This window comes from Balaenoptera musculus, chromosome X (genome assembly GCF_009873245.2).
Source record: "Balaenoptera musculus isolate JJ_BM4_2016_0621 chromosome X, mBalMus1.pri.v3, whole genome shotgun sequence".
Classification (NCBI taxonomy): Eukaryota; Metazoa; Chordata; class Mammalia; order Artiodactyla; family Balaenopteridae; genus Balaenoptera; species Balaenoptera musculus.
This window is the reverse complement of record NC_045806.1, coordinates 59048913-59071318: the sequence shown is the minus strand read 5'-3', so window position 1 is coordinate 59071318 and position 22406 is coordinate 59048913. Positions and strand designations below refer to the sequence as shown.

The window sequence follows — 22406 nt, the reverse complement described above, 5'->3', positions numbered from 1 at the left end:
CTTCATCAGGAAAATGGGCAGAGCAAAGGATATTAATCTAGATAGCTAGACAATCTCTAAATTCCTTTTAAGCTTTCTGGAAATTCCCCTGTCTTCAAGGAACTTATACTCTAGAAACATTATTAAAACTAGAATAATTAGGGAGCAACATCAATTTTGGTACCAAATGAATATATGTATGAACTGAAGAGATTTAGCAATAGGGAGCAATTAATCATGGAAGTCTTGGAAGAGGTGAATTTTAGAGCTAGTTCTTGAAAGGAGTGGCAAACAGATTTTTGAATAGATGGAGAATTGATGAGAACAGATTTAAAACAAAAGGCTGAAGAATCAAAAAGGAGGCTTAGGGCTTCCCTGGTGGCGCAGTGGTTAAGAGTCCACCTGCCAATGCAGGGGACACGGGTTCAAGCCCTGGTCCGGGAAGATCCCACATGCCGCGGAGCAACTAAGCCCACGCGCCACAACTACTGAGCCCATGTGCCACAACTACTGAAGCCTGCGTGCCTAGAGCCCATGCTCCGCAACAAGAGAAACCACTGCAATGAGAAGCCCGCGCAACGCAACGAAGAGTAGCCCCCACTCGCCGCAACTAGAGAAAGCCCGTGCGCAGTAACGAAGACCCAATGCAGCCAAAAATAAATAGATAAAATAAATAAATTTTTTAAAAAGGAGGCTTATGCTGCCATCTCTAAGCAGCAAAGTGGCAACTGAGAGTTAGGTGTTACCCTAAGGAGAAAGGGCTTGTGAAACAGCTGTTGGGTGCTACTTAGAGTTACAGGAAAAGTCCTTTTGGAGTTTGATGTTAACATTTCAAACAGCTATACTCTGTCTGACAGGGACTGCTGAGCCTTATTCAGCATTTAGTATCTTGCTTAAGATGGCTGTAGTACATGTTGGAGGAGAAGGATTTTATTTATTTATTTATTTATTTTTATTGAAGTATAGTTAATTTGCAAAGTTGTGTTAGTTTCAGCTGTACAGCAAAGTGATTCAGTTATACTTTTCAGATTCTTTTCCATTATAGGTTTTTACAAGATGCTGAGTATAGTTCCCTGTGCTATATAGTAGGTCCTTGTTGTTTACCTATTCTATATATAGTAGTGTGTATCTGTTAACCCCGAACTCCTAATTTATACCCCCCTCCAGAGGAGAAGGAGTTTAAAAACTGAATTTATCAATGTGCTATTTGAGTGTAATAAAGCAGCAGTGGTAGGAACTGCCAATGCATCATTCACACACCAGTTGTTCATACTATCTGCCATGACCTTGATACTCTAGTGCTCTTGAGTCTAGAGAAAACAGCACTTTATTTTTCAGAATAAAATCTTGAGCACAATTTCAGCATATGCGGATTAAGGTAATAATATGGAATTCTTTTCATCAAATGGATAGATTTCATGACCAAGGAAATCCTTGAGTAAGTTTACTACTAGAATCTACAACTGAGGTGATGGAGCATAGAGAAGCTGTGTTTAGTAATGAGTTTTACATGGCCTTAAAAACAAAGAGAAACAACCTGCCTTTTGTTAGTTTTTTGCTCTATTAAAAAAATTCAAAATCAAGACAGTGATCTCTAGGAGGAAAAAATGACCCTGTCTGCTTCAAGCTATAGATAAAAGGGACAAAACCAAGCTTCTCTGAACCAAGGACTTCTATGCCTTCTCATGCTTAGCAAGTTGAAAAGAAAAGTAGTGTGGTTTCATGGGAAATGCCCAGTCCTACAAGTCAGCTCTAGTTTCTGCATGTGACACTGGAGCAGCTTATGTATTTAAATTCACCACTTAAGGCCTCCTAGGGCCTGGGTCAGTTTGCAGTGGAATACCCAGGTACCTGCCACTTCTTGTTACTGTTTTGCTGCCAAAGGAAACACACTCTATCTCCAGCCAATTATGGCTGCCTCTGGGCTGTATGCAGGTGTGGGCATACCCACACGCCATTATCTTAACTGTTTCAGACAGCTTGCAGCTGATCCTACCTGGAAACAGACATGCCTGTGGTAAATATAAATTACCAAGAGTCTCTAGGGATTGCCCCAATTCAGGTCCAAATTCCAAGGGGTTCTTGGCGCATCTAGAACCTCTCTGCAGATGGACTACAGGCATTTAGCCCACAAACTTACATCTAGCGGGCATTTATCTTTTATAACCACAATATCTGTTTAAACCCCTGCATCCCCAAATACATGTACAGGTTCATACATGCCATTTATTCATTCAACATGCATTGATTAAGCACCTACATAGTGTCAAGCATATTTTTATCATCACTAATAAGCAGAGATACAGAAATTGAAGCATGGTACATTTTTCCCCTACCAATTTTGAAAAAAAATCTTTTATTTTAAAATATCCAGGTGCTGCCAGGATTACAGTGAAATTGGCACACTCTTTTTGAAAACTTTGGAAATAAATGTTAAAAGTGGGGAAAATGTTTGTACCTGTTGACCCAGTACTATTATTCTCAGCAATATTCTAAGGAAATAAACCAATTCTACCCTCAAGAAGTTTATCTCTTAGAGGTAAGACAGCAAATAATTGCATCTGAAAGCCAAAGAAGAGTGATTTTCAAAGAAAATTCTGCAAAAGAAGAGTAATGAGAGACTAATGCTATTAGATATTAAACGTACAAAACTATGATAATGAAAACACTGGTACCACTGGTATAAGATTAGCCAAATGATGTTATAGTACACTCCCCAAAGAGACTGTTGCATATAAGAATTCAATCAGTTATAAAGGATGTGTTGCAAGTGATTGGAAAGGATTGTTCAGTAAATGATGTTGTGACAGCTTGTAGCATTTATACCCTCATCTCCTGTAATAAACTAAAATAAGTGGCAGCTGGATTGAAGAGTTAAATATAAAAAAGCAAATTAGGAAAAAAAAAACCTAGAATGAATGAATATTCATCAGGCTTCTAAAGGGGAATAGTTTTCTAAGCTTAGGAAAGAATAGAAGAAAAACAAACAAAGGGAAAGATCAACATATTTGTATAAAATTTTAAAACCAAAATAACTTTTATGGCCATTTCAAAAATAAAATCTAAACACAGACTAGAAAGTCATATTTGACATAAATATGACAAAATGTGACAGGTTTGCATTTTCTCAGACATTCATACAGTATGATGTATAAGAAGAAATATGGGCAAAGAACATGAATAGATAATTTACAAAGGAGTTTTAAGCACAACTGGAAAACATGGGACAATGTTCATCACTACTAATCAAAGAAATGCAAATAAGTAGGTAGCCTCTTTTTAAGCTTATCTTTAATAGAACTGAAAAAGAATGGTACTCAGTTTGCTAGTGATAGTGTGGTTTGGGTCAACCCCTTAAGAAAACAGTTTGGTAACCAGCATGTATTAATGCCCTTTTATCTAGTAATCTACTTCTGAGAATGTTTCCTAAGAAAATAATTCAAAATATGGAAAAGAAACTATTTACCTGAAGATATTTACCAGTGTTATTTATTTTAAAAAATTAGACATAACATGAATATCTAGCAATAAGGAAAGGGTGAATCCATTCCATGGAATATTATGCTATTATTTTAAATGATGATTATGAAGACTATGGGGCATTTCAGAAAAATACTTCTGGGTTAATAAAAAAGCAGGTTTTAAAATTGTTTGCACACTGCAGTTACAACTTTGTAAGATACATGCATTTTTTAAAAAAAATTAGTGGGAATGATAATAGTGGTTATGTTAGGGTGACAGAATTAAAATGATTTTTTTAAATGTGTTTCTCTAGTTTTCAAAATTTCTGTAATGAGATTTTTTTCTAACTTTTGCAGCTAAAATTTTACCAAAATAAAAAGAGGCAAAAAAATAGTTACAGCAAATATTAACAAAGGGTTAAAATCATTAACTATTCTAACTGATTTTTTAAAACACTAATATTCAGATAAATGAGTAAAAGACATGAACAGACAATTTACAAAAGAGGAAACAAATAGTAAACAAACATGAAAAAATATCTAGTATCACTAATAATTAAGAGGAAGAAAAATTGAAACATTATATATACATGTATATATTTTACTTCTACCAAATTTGAACCAAAGGAAGAAAGATCTTAACTCATACATCTATTACTCTTGGTAATCTAAGGAAATAAGCCAATCCAAAATATGGAAAAGCTGTGTATATGAAGATGGTAATTTCTCTTTCACGTATAATAGCCAAGAAAAAAGGAGGGAAGGAGACCTAAATATTCAACAACAGTGGGATGGTTACGTAGTATACTGCAACATATCCACTTGATGGGCTATTATATAACTATTAAAAATGGTGGTTAGGGCAACTGCATAACAAGAAAAAATGCATATCGTATATCGTTGGCTTTGCTTTTAAAGGGCAGGTAGCTACAACATCATATATTCACTCTGATTAGAGATATGTAAAAAATATCTGCATATGGAAAGAATTTCTAGAAGGAAATACAACAAAATGATGCCAGTGACTTTGTGACCATGATGATAGTATGATATATACATACATATATATATATATATATATATGTATACACACACACTATATATATACTATATGTATATGTGGGTATATACACACATAGATATATACATGCACCTTTTCTCTGTTTCATATATTTTCCTATATTTTCTCTAATATGATTATATTACTTTTATTAATAAAACTTTTTATAATAAAAACTGCTTGGAACAAAGTGGGAAGCTGTTACAATAGAGGCATAATATGGTCGGTGTATGCTAGAGTTAGACACAAGGTAGTGGGGTGTCCAGAAGGAGTGGACTGCACCACTTACTAGTTGTGTATGTGACCTTGGGGTTATTCCAGGAACAGCATGTGCAGAGGCACAGAGGCGTGAAAGCTGAGGGCACTTCCAAGTCTATAATTAAAGCTGAAACCAAGGGCTCCTATAGGCAAGTTGCTGGAGGTGAGGTGGGAGAGGTATGAAGGGTCCTGTTTGTCAAGCTGAACAGCTTGGACTTGATCCTTCAGGTCAGTGGTTCTTGACCTATTTTGGTCATGGACCCGTCTGAAAATCTGATGAAAGCTGTATAACACTGTCCCTAGAAAAATGTACATACACAAATTTTTCCTTATAGTTTCAGAAAGTCTAAGGATCTCCTACAGCCCATGTGTGGATCCCTGGTTAAGAACCTTGGTTTTAAAGAGTAAAGAATCACTGAAGGAATCTTTAGCCAGGAAGAGGTAACATGATCAGATTTGCATTTTAGGAATATGATTCTGGCGATAGTTGGTACATAAATCGGTGAGTGTTGGGGGCCAGAATGTTGACAGAGAAATCTGTTAGGACCTTTACTGTGATAATAATCTATCCTAAAGGAGGTGAAAGCTGTGGTGATGAGCATAGACGAGGGAATAAATTCAAGAGCCATTTAATAGCTAGAATAGGTAGGAATGGTAACCAGTTTGATATAAATGATAAGGAAGGAGTGATCTAGATTTCTTGTGTAGATGACTGAGTAATTGTGTTACCTTTAACCAAGAAGAGTAGGGGATGGGGACTGCTCTGCCTATGGAGCATCTAATTAAAGATGTCTATTAAAGAGTCTGCAATGGGGTCCAGCCTATGACTTCTCAACTTTAATCTGCATACAAAATACCCAGGGATCTTATTAAAATGGAGATTCTGGTTCAGGTCTTGGGGGAACCTGAGAATCTGCATTCCTAACAAAACTCCCAGGCAATACTAAAGGCTGCCAATTTGTGGCCCGTACTTAGACTAGCAAGAGGCTGGAGCTCAGGAGAATCATCTTCACTGAAGATACAGATTTGGGAGCCAGTAGCATGATAGGTGGTAATTAAAATTAAGGAAATAGACAAAATAACCTGGGAAGCATGTGTAAAATAATACAGGGGAAAAAACTCAAATAATGAGCCTTGTGGAATGCCAGTGTTTACAAGGCAGGCAAGAGAAGAAAGACCTACAAAGTTGAGTCTTGAGAAGGAGTGGTCAGAGAGATAGGAGGAGAATCAGAAAAGACTTATCAGAGAAACCAAAGGTGAACCTCAAGAAGACCGGTTTGGATAGCAGTGTCTTCTGCTGCTGCAGAGCATGTATTCTCAATGTGGGTGATACTGCCCCCAAGGGAGCAAAAATTGATTCTTGCCGGGTCAGGTGGTAGGGGGGCGGGGGCGGCAAGAAACTTAGATGTTACATAGTTTATGGTTTTCCAAAGGGTCACAGTACATAACAGATGTACAGTACATCTGTGATATAAAATTTCGTGGAGAGGTCAATTAGAAAAAGGTGTCTAAAAAGGCTCCTTGGGTGAGGGAATGATAATCAAAAAATGGTTGAGAAACAGCTGTAGAGAAGGAAAGTAAGATTTCTCAGTAAGGAGGTTGTGGTGAAGAAGACTTCAAAGGATGGAGAGGAGTGTGCTGGGGAGACAAGGAGGTGAAGGGCCTTGCAGAAGCAGCACTGTGAAATAGCTTGGCGGATTGGGGGAACTACACACATTGCTGGAGGGTTAAGGTTCAAAGTAGATAATGGCAGCAGATGAGGTAGAAAAGTAGGAAATGGCTCATGAAGGGCTTCATGTATATTGGAATCACTCAGTTGAAAAATGCAGATTTCTAGATCTCTCAGAGATCTTGATCAGGTAGGTTTGGACTGGGGCATCAGAACCTGCACTTTCAAAATCTAGGGATGATTCTGATGCACACACTTTGAGAAAGGTGTCTAAAAAGGCTCCTGTGCCTTTTTAGGCACAAAGGGGGCCCAGCTGGCACAGGATCTGTGCCAGCTGGGCCCCCTCTGCCTGCTTCGCTGCTAGGAGAGGAGAGATTATTGCCCTAGAATGCCATTGGTTTCTGGGACTTCCACCTGGGGGCAGTGAATGATAGAGCCATATAACTCTGCCTTGTGTCTTGGCAGACTCAACAAGAAGAATATAGAACGAGACCTCCAGCTCAGTAGGAAATGGGGGGGGGCACTGAAATATTATGTTAGGTAGTAACGTGGTTAGATTTGTGTTTTAGGAAACTGACTGACTGCAGTTATAGAGGATGGATTGAAGGAGGTGTAGACTATAGGTCGAGGGACTGAATTGGGTGTCGGCACTCTCACTGACAAGTGATGAGGACCTGAACTAAGGCAGAGCAATGAGAGTCAAGCCCAGGCAATCTAATTCTTCAACCTGTGTACTTAACCCCTGAATTATACCACCTCAGTACACGGGAGTAGGTGGTGGTATGCAGCAGAGGTAGTACCCAGGGAAATTGGATTCTGAGATTTGGAGATGGAGGTGGAAGCTGGAACTAGAAGCAGATGTGTTGCTAGTATATGAAATGGTAGCGCAAACCAGGAAAATGGGTGGGATTACTTAGGGAAAAGGCAGAGAGTGAGGAGAAAAAGAAAATAGAGCCTAGAACCCCAGGAAATACCAACTTGTAATGGGCAAGTATAAGAAGAAGCCCCAGTGAGTTCAGCTGAAAAGCAGCAATCAGGACTGGCCAGGTAATTGAAATAGAAAGGGACCATAGAATACCAAGGGAGCCTAAGAGTTTAAAGAAGAAAAGAGCTCTCAACAATCCAGAGCAGTACTGAAGTGTCAGTCATATTTGGCAATTAATATAGTCATTAATGACCTTGGTAAGAGAACTTTCTGGAGAGTGATGGGAATACAAACTGTTGAGGGGTGAGCAGGAACTAAAGAAATGGACAAGAAAGGAACATTAATCTGTCCAAAAGTTCAAATGAGAAAGAAAGGAAAGAGGAGGGCAGTGGCCAAGGGAAACTAAGGGTTGAGGGCTGACTTGTTGGGTTTGTTTTAAGAGCTTTGAGAACATTTGTAGACTGAAAGGGAAATAATGGAAATATGAGAAGGATAAGAAATGGAGCAAAGTCTCGGAGGAGGCAGGAGAGGATGGGAGGAATGGCTTTGGGAGGAGGAGGCCCACCTCTTCTGAAGCCAGAGCAAAAGGAGTCAAGGAGGGTATAGCAGAGAAGTATCTGGGTTGCCTGCTAGTGAGTGCTGGCCCCATGGCCTCTACTTTCTCCATGAAATGACTCTTGCCCACTTCTATCACTTGCTCACAGGCCTCTTTGAATTCTTTGATTCTGCTTTTTGTAGTCAGTCTCTTAAGAAGCCATCTTGTCCCATCTAGATCCCCTTAAATGGGACTCACTCTTTCCATGTAAACATGTACTAGGAGGTATTAAAACCCAGCACAGGACAGTGACTCCTAACCTCCAGAATTTGCCGAGATCGCATCTTCTTTGTCCACTTTGGCTATTCCTCATCCTCACCTCTTCCTGTTTGACTCTGCATTGCAGCTCCCAGTATTTTCCTTTATCTCATTTTGATAGTCCATTTAAGACTTATATCCATCTCTAGCTCAACCTGCCCTTCTTCTTGCCACAATTCTGTTATTTGCCATCTTATCCCATGACATTTCAGCCTTCCACCTGGTGACATGGGATCTGTGCCAGCTGGGCCCCCTCTGCCTGCTTCGCTGCTAGGAGAGGAGAGATTATTGCCCTAGAATGCCATTGGTTTCTGGGACTTCCACCTGAGGGCAGTGAATGATAGAGCCATATAACTCTGCCTTGTGTCTTGGCAAACTCAACAAGAATATAGAACGAGACCTCCAGCTCTTAGTTACCATCCAGCTAGCAGTTAGGATCAAAGCTACTAGAGCTCTGTTCTCAAGAGCTCCAGTTCTTTATGCACAGAGTGAATGACAGTGGATTGCATTCCAGTTCCAGTTCTCCAGAGTGCTCTATGTGCAGTATAACTCATTAACCAAGTAGCCAGAACCCCCTCCTCTACTGACACCATCCCACCTCCAGCCTTTCCAAACCAATAGATCACCGCATGAAAATGGAAACCTGGATTCAGGGTCAGCCACATCGCCTCAGCACCAAGGCAGACTCCTCCTTCAGCCATGGAGCGCACGTCCTTGTCACTTCCTCTTTACACCCATTCCATCCTGGCACCTGCAGAACAGACCCATCACAAGATAAAATAAACAAACCTTTCCCATAATAGCTCAGATCAGACAAGATCTAGGGAAGATAGTCTAATACAGTGGTTCAGTGTTACACAGGGAATTCTAGCTGCAAAACCTCTCTGTGCCTCAGTATCCTCAGTTGTAAATTAGGGATAATAATAGTACCCACCTTATAGGGTGCTGGGGCTTAAATCTGATCATTGCATTAAAGAGCCTAGCAAAGAGCCTGGCACATAGTAAGTGTTTGATGAAAGTCACTTATATCCAGATTGGGTTACACTCAGGGGGTCTTAGGTAGCCTCTCAGGCAAGTCTCTGGTCCAGTGGGGTCCCACTGCCTGTCCAGCTACAGTCAGCCCTGGTACTGTTTGTCACCCACTGCACTTCCATGTCCCCTTTGCCTGTAAGCTCCTGGCTGAGAGTAGACTATTCATGATTGGTTTCAAGACTCAGGCCCTTTGCTTTGTCAGAGTTTCACTGCCAGCCTTCCCTATACCCCTACTCCTCCCAAACATCACATGAATTCACTGTTCGACCTCCACTACTAGGTCCAGCCCATACTCATAAGGCAAATGAGGATACTCCTTACCAAGAGACAGAGGGACCGCCCCTAATTGGCAAGGGTGAGTGTGCTGTAGTGCCGATATCCAGGACTTTTCTTCTTCCTAAGGAGCAGGTGCTCTCTGAGTCTAAAATCAAGGCCTTCTATAAAATAAAAACTCTGGACAGCAGCTGGCAGCAGGATTCATCAGATTCTCCATCTCTTCCACATTAACCTTGAGACCCTTTCTGAAAATAAAAAGCAGGGAGTTCTTCTTGTCAAGATTATTCTGTCCTCAGTGTAATCACTATTCAAAATCCTTTCTGTTAACCCAGAACCTTCTAACTCAATTCCATCAGGCTCTGGCCTTCACAGAGCTATCTATCGCCTAGGGGCACCTACAACCTCATCTGGATCAAGAAAGGTAATGAGTGGAAGATTCCTGTGCAGTGTCCCCACCTGCTTCCAGCAAATGAGATCACACACCACCTCCTAGAATATTTACCTGGGCAATATTTTGATAAATTCACTTAATGAGATGTCACAGAATGTCTGAGCTACGTGGTAGTTGAATGATTACATTAGCACTATCCCCAGGCCAAGCCCCAAAGTGTGAAAGTGATATTTCTGGGCAGAGTTTACGTAGTGCTGGATAAGATATACATTTTTCTAAAATGAAGTCCCTAAAATGATTGAAGACGTCAGCAACCCCTTGATACTGCCCACAATTCATCTACTACCTCTGCATCTTCACTTCCCCAGTATCCCTTCTCTTAAGGAGAAAGGAATTTGGTCCCCAGACACAAAAATGATCTTCCGGTAGCTGAAGGCCTTCTACCCCAGCCCTGGTGTATACCACTGACTAATGCCTTCAACATCCAGGTACGGGGGTGTGGGTGAGGAGGGAGTGATGGGTGGGGAGTATTGTCCTGTCACAGGAGGACCTGGGTACTTTTGATCTCTGGACCTAAGCTGGCCCTAAACAAGGCCAATTACCCGAAGTGGGAATGAGAGCTCTTAGTGATCAAGGCCACCTTCAAGACAGGGAGACACTTCCTTTGAAAGGGACAAGAAGTTTGTGATCATGAGCTCAAATCATTATAGCCCAGAGGAGCCGGGGCAGACTTGTAAATGCAGCCCATACCAGGCCAAGTAGACCCTTCCCAAAACACTCATCCTGTTGCAGATTTCAGAATCAAGGGGCAGTGGAAATGGGTTCCAGCCTGAGGATGTCACAACCATTTACCCCAGCCACGGCATGGGGAGCAGGCAGGTGCAAGTGTAGAACATAAAGATCCAGGTCCATCCTGGGGCAGCCCAGAGGTTTATGTTGTTCCAAGGTGCCCCATTCTATTAGGATCGGGGGTTGCCTGTGCCCAAGGGCACCCCTCCAGTGGGCCAACATAGCCTATTCAGACGTGCATATAATCTCATGGAGTGTGTTTCGTACTGTGGCCTGCAGCCCACCTGCATCTTAATTCTAAAATGAAGATTCCTGAATCAGACCCGCTAGGGGTAAAGCCCAAGAATATTCTTTTTTTTTTTAACCAGTGCCTCCCTAAGGTGATTCTGATGCACAACACAGTTTGAGAATTCCTGGACTAAGGGTTCTTCTAGTTGCCCCATATCTGACCTAACTTCTGGTATACCTCTATGATCCTGCAGTTGAGACAAAGACACACCAAGGTAACCTTCAGGTCCTTGGGATATCATCCCAATGAACTTCAGTGCAGATTTTTCCTCCTCCCATATCTGTAACACCTTCTTACTGGTGGATCCCTCTTTCCCAGCCATTGCTGCCCATGCATCTAAAAGGCCTTCCACTTTCACAAGTTCCATAGCCATCTGCTCTCTGAACACAGCCTCCAGTTCATGTACTAGTTTTGGAGAATGCCATTCAAAGTCCTCCTCCCCCACATTTACCTCTCCACCATACCACTACCAGCAGACAACCTTCCAGGCCATATGGATTGACCAAGTCCTGGTGGAGCAGCAGTACTGCTTCACCTCTGATACATAATACGATTGGTTCTCCACCCCCAGCCTCCTCAGAATTCATTTCTAATCCACTATACCCCTCCATCCGGACCTCTTCCCTTCATGGCATTAATTATTTCCAGCCCACTCTTGCCCTGGCTATTTGCTAGAACCACTGACATCCCTGAGTCTGGTCAACATCTTGACTACCCAAGTATGGACTACCCAAGGGCACATTCTGTTAGCTTTCACCATACAACATGGCAGAGGGGTTAAGAGCAGGGACTCAAGTCACACTGCCTGGGTTTGAATCCCAGCACTGCCGCTTCCTATGTGATCTTGAACAACCTGCTTAAACTCTGTTCCTTGATTTCCTCACCTATAAAATGGAGATAATAATAGTACCTACCTCACAAAGCAGTTGTATTACACGAACTAATGTGTGTAAAGTACATAGACTAATACTTGGCCCATACTAAGCACCAGAAAGTGTTTGCCATATATGAATTACACTAACTGGATCATTCAGGTGTGATTTCCTTTTGGCACAGCCCCATCTGCCATGGCATAAATTGAAGGACTCTTACCTGGAAACCTTTGAAGTGAAATTCAGTCATCTGCCCACACACCTCCTACATCAGCAGCCCCTAGAACTTCATGCCCTTCTCACTCCATGATCACTCATCCAGTCTTGCTACTCCCCGATGCACTTGTCTACCTTGTACCCTGCAATTAGCCCCAGCAATCTAAGGCTGAGAGACCAGTTTCATCATGAAAGAGGTGTTAGCTTTCCAGTGGCATCATGGTTGGCCCACTGTCTGATTCACTGGAAGGTTGTTGATCAGGAAGTATTGGGGGGGGGCACCCAAGGCAACCTTGATCCCATAATCTTATTATAGGTATGCTTTCCCAGCTCAACCTCAGCATTCTCTCTCTTTTTTTTTTTTTTAAATTTATTTACTTTTGGCTGCGTTGGGTCTTTGTTGCTGCACGCGGGCTACCTCTAGTTGCGGCGAGGGGGGCTACTCTTCGTTGTGGTGCACGGACTTCTCATTGCAGTGGCTTGTCTTGTTGTGGAGCATGGGCTCTAGGCGCGCGGGCTTCAGTAGTTGTGGCGCACGGGCTTAGTTGCTCTGCGGCATGTGGGATCTTCCTGGACCAGGGCTCAAACCCGTGTCCCCTGCATTGGCAGGCGGATTCTCAACCACTGCACCACCAGGGAAGCCCTAGCATTCTCTCTTAAATGTAATTCTGGCATTCGCTTTCAGGTCCAGATACCAGGGAAGGGAGTAAATGACCCTCTTACTTATGCCCTGCCCCTTGCCTCCACCTCCTGACCCCAGATCCACTGGACCCGTCTACCCAGTCTCACTAGTAAAGGAGAAGATCAAATTGCTATGCTCAAAAACCAGGGAAGAGATCTTGAAAGTATGAACAAAGGTGGTGACAGTGGATGTGAAAAGGAAGAAGAGCACTTGAGAGTGATTTTAGAAGCATAACTGACAGAACTTGGTGATCAGTTAGCTCTTGGGGGTAAGGTGAAGGGAGACATCAAAAATACCCAGTTTCTTGCCAAAGTAGGAGGCAGTATTGTTAGTAAAATTGAAGTGGCACACCGAAAGACATACAGAGATGTCAAGGGATTTGTGACATAGAGAAATCTGAGTGGGTAAATGGATAGCTAGGTAGGAGATGGTAGAGAGTAGATTGATTGGTGGGTGTCTGGTTGACATCCCAAACTTAATATATGTTCAAAAGCTAACTCCTAATCCCCCCTCATATGGCAGCCCTACTCTTCCAGTTGTTGAAACCAAACATGTTGGAATCATCCTTGACTCCTTTCTTTCACACCCCATGTTCAGTCTGTAAAAAATCCCAACTCCATCTTTAAAATATATCCAGAATCTGACCACTTCTCACTGCCTGCAGCACTACAACCCTAGTCCAAGCTGCCATCATCTCTCTCTCGGATTACTGCAACCACCTCCCAACTAGTGTTCCTGCTTCTGGCCTTGCCCCTGTTTGGTCTATTCTCCACACAGCGGACATAGTGATCCTATTAAAACAGAAGTCAGATCCTATTACTCCTCTGTTCAAAACACTGCCTTGGCTCCCTGTTTCACTCAGAGTAAAAGCCAAAGTGCCTACCACAGCCTACAAAGCCCTGTGCAGTCCCCCTGTTTCTCCTTCCCCCCTGTAGAACTACTGTTCTCTTCTTTTCCTCGCTATTATCTGGCCACTGGACTTCTCTTTTCCTTTGAACATACCAGGCATGTTCCCACCTCCAGGCCTTTGCCCTTCCTGTTCTCACTGCCTGAAATATCCTTCTCCCAGTTAATGCCCCTTCACCTCCTTCAAGTCTTTGCTCAAATATCACTTTCTCAGTAAGGCCTTCCCTGACCACGTTTTTAAATTTGCACTGCAAAAACAGCCTCCCATTGCCCTTTCCCTGTTCTATTGTTCTCCATACTATTGATTGTCTAAAAAATTATTTAATTTACTTATTCATTATTTATTTCATGCCTTACACCCCTCCCACTAGAATATAAACTTCTTAGGGGGTAGGGATTTTTATTTGTTTTGTTCATTACTGTAGCTTCACTGCCTAGAACTCTACCTGGCACATAGAAAACTCAAAAAAATTTTTGTTGGGTGAATAATCGAGTATGAAAGTTGGAATGGATGGGCAGAGAGAGATGAGTGGGAAACATTGATTCCCAACCCTTTGGGGGAGTGTCTCTCGTGGTACTACCAGTTGACTTATGGAATGTCAGAATGTTTGGAAAATAAAGAATAACGTTATTTAAATTGGAAAGATGAGTTAGTGCCTTCTCAAGGTAGACCTTCAATAGATATTTGTTGAATGAATCAATGGTAATATCGTAACAGGTATTATGAAATTAGAGAGAGAGGGAGGGGGAGAGGGAGGGGGAGAGAGAGAGAGAGAAGGAGAGAGAGGATATTCCACACAGCAGTCAGAGGTTTGAGTGTTCACGAAGTCCAATGAGCAGTCAGCACGTCAGATTTCCAGCATATTGAACATGACCGACCAAACTGTGGGTTATATAAGCTTTGCATTTTAACCAAGAGACCAACAGAGGGCGTGCGAGGTTAAATCAAGAATGTTCTCTGCTTGATGAGATTCTATTAACGTCATCCACATTTCTGTTTATTGATCTGATGTTCATCTAAACTGTTTCATCAGTTCAGAGTGTTCTCTTGAGCTAATTTCTTTCATGAGCCCAGTATCTGGCTCATAATACTTCTTTAATAAATATATATACTTTGAATGAAAGAATGAATATATAGAATCAAGAGATTTTCACCTTGAAATTTGTGTTTTACTAATTAACCGTGGTCAGTATTTCCATTAAGAAACTATCCTTCAGCATTCATAACCTGACTGACGAATAGAGCTCCCATGGTCCTTGGTGCTTACGGAATCCTTAGGCAAGAGGAGGGCAAGAGTCTGACTTGCAGTTTGAGTGCTTTATCTGTGTAAGCGATAGTGTTAGACAACATCAACATCGTAGTGCCTGAGGTAGGAGTTGCTTAAGGCCCAGGCTGCCTCTGCTCCCATACTAGCTCCTCTCTCCATCAGGAGGGGCTGGCAGCTGGTGGAGGATGCAAGTCACCAGGGATGGCTTGTCCCCCACCCCACCCCCCAATTGTTAGTTTGACTTCTGCAAATGGGGATTTCACTGCTTTTGAAACATGCTGCCTACAATGTGTTTTCAAGCTGTAGGGTTGTTTGGGATGAAGAAAGTTAAATAGGCTTTGCTTATTATCTTAATTATCAACTGTTCCCACTGAAATTCTCTGAAGGGATTTTGGGTGCCTGGATTTGCGGCTTTCTGAGCTGGATTACTACGGGGGTATGGAGTCCTTGTCCTGTTGTCATCTGATGGCTGAAGTCTCTGAGTGCCCTTGATCCAGGCCCGTGAGCTAGGCCCTCAAGTATTAGATCTTTTTCACTAGTGGAATCATTTCAAATAGCCTGAGAAATAGAACCCACTTTTAATAAACTTTATTAAGAATAGTTTTTCATTTACAGAAAAATTGAGCAGATAGTACAGAGAGTCCCCATGTATCCCATACCCAGTTTCTCCTATTATTAACAGCTTACATGAATATAATACATTTGTTAAAATTAATGAACCAATATTGATACAGTTCATAGTTTATTCAGACTTCACCTAATACTGTTTTTCTGTCCCAGGATCCCATCCATGTGTAATGATACTACGTTACATTTAGTTGTCATGTCTCCTTAAGCTCCTCTGGGCTGTGACATTTTCTCAGGCTTTCCTTGTTTTTGATGACCTGGACGGTTTTGAGAACTGCTAGTCATAATATTCAGTAGTATGTATTTTTCAGTCTATTTTAGGTATTTTAATGTGTTTTTCAGTCTATTTAATGGAATCATTTCAAATAGTCTGAGACATACAACCTTTCTTTATTGTTCTTCCCAGTACCTGTTTTTATAATAAATCTGAACAGTTCCTGAAGCTGGTCCTTGCTAGAGCAGGGCAAATATCTACAGCATTGGTGAATTTTTCTACAACAGTGTGCACTTTGAGTAAGCCTTGCAATTTATTGTCCATAGTCACCAAACCCATGCTGGTATCATCTTTTCTCAGAAAACTTAAATGAAAATTGAAGGTGCAAATTCAAAATGTGTATCTATAGAATTAATTGGTTTGACTTACTATTTTTTCTAATGTCTGAATTGTAGTGAGAGTCTTTGTTTCCTCAGTTTTGCTGTTTAAATATAAGAACCAAGAATTCTGTGGAAGAAGAGAAGAAAGAATGAGAGTTGGATAGAGCCACATGCGACTCTACAGTTTTACCTTCATTTAATTTTCTACCCCAACCTGTCTTTAATATGAACTGTATTATCACTAAGATAAAACTCAACTTTCTTTTTCTTTTTTCAACGCATTTTCAAATATTTAATCCAACTACCCACACACATTCTTTTTTTTTTTTTGACATCTTTACTGTAGTATAATTGCTTTACAATGGTGTGTTAGTTTCTGTATAACAAAGTGAATCAGCTATACATATACATATATCCCCATATCTCCTCCCTCTTGCGTCTCCCTCCTACCCTCCCTATCCCCCGCTCTAGGTGGTCACAATGCACCGAGCTGATCTCCCTGTGCTATGCAGCTGCTTCCCACTAGCTATCTATTTTACATTTGGTAGTGTATATATGTCCATGCCACTCTCTCACTTTGTCCCAGCTTACCCTTCCTCCTCCCCGTGTCCTCAAGTCCATTCTCTATGTCTGTGTCTTTATTCCTGTCCTGCCCCTAGGTTCTTCAGGACCAATTTTTTTTTAGATTTCATATATATGTGTTAGCATACGGTATTTATTTTTCTCTTTCTGACTTACTTCACTCTGTATGACAGACTCTAGGTGCATCCACTTCACTACAAATAACTCCATTTCATTTCTTTTTATGGCTGAGTAATATTCCATTGTGTATATGTGCCACATCTTCTTTATCCATTCATCTGTCAATGGACACTTAGGTTGCTTCCATGTCCTGGCTGTTGTAAATAGAGCTGCAATGAACATTGTGGTACATGACACTTTTTGAATTATGGTTTTCTCAGGGTATATGCCCAGTAGTGGGTTTGCTGGGTCATAGGGTAGTTCTATTTTTAGTTTTTTAAGGAACCTCCATACTGTTCTCCATAGTGGCTGTATCAGTTTACATTCCCACCAACAGTGCAAGAGGGTTCCCTTTTCTCCACACCCTCTCCAGCATTTATTCTTTGTAGATTTTTTGATGATAGCCATTCTGACTGGTGTGAGGTGATACCTCATTGTAGTTTTGATTTGCATTTCTGTAATGATTAGTGATGTTGATTATCCTTTCATGTGTTTGTTGGCACTCTGTATATCGTCTTTGGAGAAATGTCTATTTAGGTCTTCTGCCCATTTTTGGATTGGGTTGTTTGGTTTTTTCATATTGAGCTGCATGAGCTGCTTGTAAATTTTGGAGATTAATCCTTTGTCAGTTGCTTCATTTGCAAATATTTTCTCCCATTCTGAGGGTTGTCTTTTCGTCTTGTTTACGGTTTTCTTTGCTGTGCAAAAGCTTTTAAGTTTCATTAGGTACCATTTGTTTGTTTTTATTTCCATTTCTCTAAGAGGTGGGTCAAAAAGGATCTTGCTGTGATTTATGTCGCAGAGTGTTCTGCCTATGTTTTCCTCTAAGAGTTTTATACTTTCTGGCCTTACATTTAGGTCTTTAATCCATTTTGAGTTTATTTTTGTGTATGGTGTTAGGGAGTGTTCTAATTTCATTATTTTACATGTAGCTGTCCAGTTTTCCCAGCACCACTTATTGAAGAGACTGTCTTTTCTCCATTGTATATTCTGGCCTCCTTTATCAAAAATAAGGTGACCATATGTGCGACCCACACACATTCTTATACAATCGATACCACTAAATTTAGTTGGAATGCTAGTAAGCTACATTCACTTCCTAGCTGGTCTTTGCTAGAATTCAGTGGATTTTTCTTTTGAGAAACTTGTTTTTCCCCATGCCTTTTATATCTTGTCTTTGGAATTTAGTAAAAAATGGCTCTTTAAACTCTTCTGGAGGCTGGGGGCAAATCAGGGTAAGGTATAAACAGAGAGGGGTTGAAATCACTAATCTTGCCTGATGTACTTTAATATAACAGTAATTATAGATCATACAAGGTGGATTGAGTCAAGGGGTAATTATGGACTTTATTCCAGACAACTAACAAAACTTCTTTAAGAGATTATTATAGTTTCCATTAGGAGGTATCTTGAAGGTTGTTAAGCTCTTATTAATGCCTTGACCAGGAATTCCTACCTGTGAATTTCCTATAGGAGAAATAGATACCTGTAAAGAAGGTGCCCCAATTAACTTTAGAGACTTGCCTTTCAAGGCTTATTTCATATAAATAATATCAATGTCTAGTAAAAATTTCTCAGAAATGCATGCTAATTTTAGGAAATGTGGTGTAGATAGTTGGAATTCAAGCCTTTTGCTTGAAATAAAGTGAATTATTGGGGGGAATAATACAAATTGTGAAACTTTGAAAATTGTTCAGGTAAATAGGGGGTTTTCCACCATATTAAATGGCAACTTTGGAATAGGCTTCATGTTGAATTCAAGTCCTGGAGACTGAACTATTAATTTATGTGTGTTAGTACTCAAGTGCATTTCTGTTTCTGATGAAGGTTGGTTTTCTCACAGGCAATATCAGTGGCTAGTTAGCTCAGGCATTTAGAACATAGTGCTAATAGGACCAAGACCATGATTTTCGTCCTTGTACAAACCAGTTAGTTTCCGCTGATTCCAGTGCTATTGGCCGCACCATTTACCTTGGCTGACCATCTCTTCAAAAGCATATCCTCAGTCTCAAGGGAGGCCAAGCTGGGAGATGCAGACTGAGAAGTGTAAATCTTTACCACCTTTGAAAGAACAGCCCAAAGCTCCGTTTCTCTCGATGCAGGGTCAATTGCGTCATTTGCACGGGTTTGCCTCACTGTGTTGTTATGAGTACTCTAAAATGCAGAACTATGTCCGTTGCCTTCTCTGTTTTATATTCTATTAGCTCAGGAAAGATTTTCATTCCATTGAGCACCAGACTGTGGGGTATATTTTTGGAAGCAAGTGTAGGTGTACCAGAGCCAAAAAAGGTTGGGAACAACTGTAGACAAACTGATCTCACTGTTCTTAGAGCTGCCAACTCCAGGCGCAGAGCCCTTAAAGTGGACTATAAATGTAAAGTGGGTGGTTAAAAGAAAATCCGTCATGTGGGACTAATTTCTGGTTTCCCACAATCAGGTGCATGTATTTTGTGTGCGTTTTTATGTGGAAAGAAGCAGGTGTGCATAAAGCTGATTCATTTAGCTCTGTCAAATTAAAATTGGGGTCTTAATGAGAGAAAAATTGTGAGTTAGATAATTAGGATAGTAAGTACTTTGGATTTTTTATAAATGCCTTTATTTAAACTTATCATGATAACATTTCTGTCAAGGAGGTGAGTATGGTAGGAACTTTTTGATAAGTCAAAAAACTGAAGCAGAGAGACACAAGGTCCTACCTCAGTTTCTATCATTGGAACATGTAAATCTCTAAAAGGACTTGCTGGACGTAACTATGAAATCAAATTACAGAAGATTTCTGGGTTTTCAGTCTCCCTCTTTGACAGAGGAAACAATGGTATTATAAATAAACACAGAAACTCTCGATCTGTAAAAGTCATTGAGTCAGTTCTCACAAGAGACGGCGACATGAACTGGCCACAGGAGTAGTAAACAGGGTGTTAGAAAAGGGAGCCCACAGAAGACTTGACGAGGCTTGGACATTAGGCATGGAAATACCCTATTATATGTTAACCAGGGCTTCCCTGGTGGCACAGTGGTTAAGAACCCGCCTGCCAATGCAGGGGACATGGGTTTGAGCCCTGGTCCGGGAAGATCCCACATGCCACAGAGCAACTAAGCCCGTGCACCACAACTACTGAGCCTGTGCTCTAGAGCCCGCGAGCCAGAACTACTGAGCCCATGTGCCACAACTACTGAAGCCCGCACGCCTAGAGCCCGTGCTCCGCAGTGAGAGAAACCACCACAATGAGAAGCCTGCGCACCGCAATGAAGAGTAGCCCCCGCTCGCTGCAACTAGAGAAAGCCCGTTCTCAGCAACAAAGACCCAATGCAGCCAAAAATAAAATAAATAAGTAAATAATTTATTTTTTAAAAAAATATATATGTTAACCAGTCATAAGCTATAATGACACAAGCTAGGATTTGTTAGTTCACTTTTCCTTCCCTAGATCATTATACTCAGCAGAGAGGAAAAGAAAGCTGTGTTCTAATAGTGATTTCAGCACTGTCTTAAAGATCCAAGTATAGGTGTGCTCCAATTTAAGAAAACTGAGGGAATAAAAAGAATGCATGTTGCCAAATGGATAGATACAGGGGTTGGATGGAGAATTCATTTTATAGAAGGAGCCTTCACTATGACAGAATTCATCCACTGAGTTCCTTAAATTAACTCCTCTGGTGAATTCAAGATTTGATTTGCAAAGAGTCAGTTATCACATAACTTTTTAGAAGTGTGTCTGCCACAGGTTTACTTTAGTAATACTATTTGTAAAATATGCATATTTTACAATACACAGTCTGTGTACCAACATAAAGAGCAGATTTCAAGAATTTTATTTTCCTGATTTTTCGTAACACCATATGACCTGTGTAGGTTTACAGGTGGGTCAAAGCATAAAAGCAGGATTATGAGTACTGTCTAGAGAGAAGGAGAGAGACATGATGGTACCAAGAGAGGATTAGAATTATATGGGCAAGAGACATAAAAAGGAAAAAAACACTTAAAATTTTTGGCCAGTTTTGATTTCTGGGAAAGCCACCTTGCTTTCCATCTCTGGTGTACCTCTCACCTCTGACCAGTTAGTTTAATTTTTCTCTCCTGCTGATCTCCTATAAACATTTCAGCTCTTAAACATAGAAATTATCCATGAGAGTACAGATAGCATCATTTAATGAAGCAAAAATAGAATAACCAATGACACATTCCTGGAATGATTAAGAGGTTCGATTAGCAAGTACTGGAAATAAGGGGGAAAGTACCTTATTTGAAAGTAAGAATGCAACTTTGTTAAGCACAACCCTGGATCATAAAGGCTATGGGCTTGGATGGGGGTGCCCTTAAATGTCAAAGTTACAGCTAGAAAGACCGCCCTTGTCCTGAATTACCAACAACCATGGAAATTTGCAGACGTTCCAACAACTGCAGCACTGTAGAAAATGGACAAAATTGTAAAAACTTTTCAGAACTTCTAGCAAATTGCAGTTAAACACCCAAAATATATGAAATAAATGAATTTCTAAAGGGCATCTTCCCACATCCAAAAAAAGCATCAGCTGTTTCCTTCATCCATCATGTAACAATCAGCATATATCAAGTTCTGAAACTACCATCTCTAGCTCTACTAGGACAGGCCTCTTGAAAATGTACATTTCAAGAATCATAACTTCTTTCCATTTCTTTAGATCTTCTTTTTTTTTTTTTTTTTTTTTTTTTTTAATTAATTAATTAATTTATTTATGGCTGTGTTGGGTCTTCGTCTCCGCGCGAGGGCCCCCTCCAGCCGCAGCAAGCGGGGGCCCCTCTTCATCATGGTGCGTGGGCCTCCCACTATCGTGGCCTCTCTTGTTGCGGAGCACAGGCTCCAGACGCGCAGGCTCAGTAGTTGTGGCTCACGGGCCTAGTCGCTCCACGGCATGTGGGATCCTCCCAGACCAGGGCCCAAACCCGTGTTCCCTGCATCGGCAGGCAGACTCCCAACCACTGCGCCACCAGGGAAGCCCTTTAGATCTTCTTTAATTTCTCTCAATAATGTTTTTGTAGTTTTCAGTATACATTTTTTTCCAAATATAAATACATTTTTCTTACCCTTCTTTTGTTAAATTTATCCCTAGATGTTTATTCTTTTTGATGCTATAACATATAAGTAGAATTTTCTTAATTCCATCTTTGTATTGGTCATTGTTATGGTATAGAGATACAATTGATTTTTGTATTTCGATCTTGTGTCCTGCAATCTTGCTAAAACTCATTTATTACTTCTAACGGTTTTTAGCAGAATCCTTAGGATTTTCTGTATACAAGATAATGTCATACTAGCCTCATAAAATGAGTTGAGAAGTGTTCCCTCTGCTTCTATTTTCTGGAAAACATTACAGGTAATTGGTATTATTTACTCCTTAAATATTTGGTAGAATTCACTGGTGAAACCATCTGGGCCTGGGCTTTTTTACAGAAATTTACATGATGATTCTAAAATTCATATGGAATTGCAAGGGACCCAGAATAGCCAAAACAATTCTAAAAAAAGAAGAACAAAGT

General features: G+C 40.8%; 1 protein-coding gene across 2 annotated transcripts in view; it reads left to right on the top strand.

Annotated features, from left to right (window-relative positions):
• The window catches only part of HDAC8 (histone deacetylase 8), a 238562-nt gene that overhangs the window by 6468 nt on the left and 209688 nt on the right, over positions 1–22406 (top strand). The window lies entirely within an intron of this gene.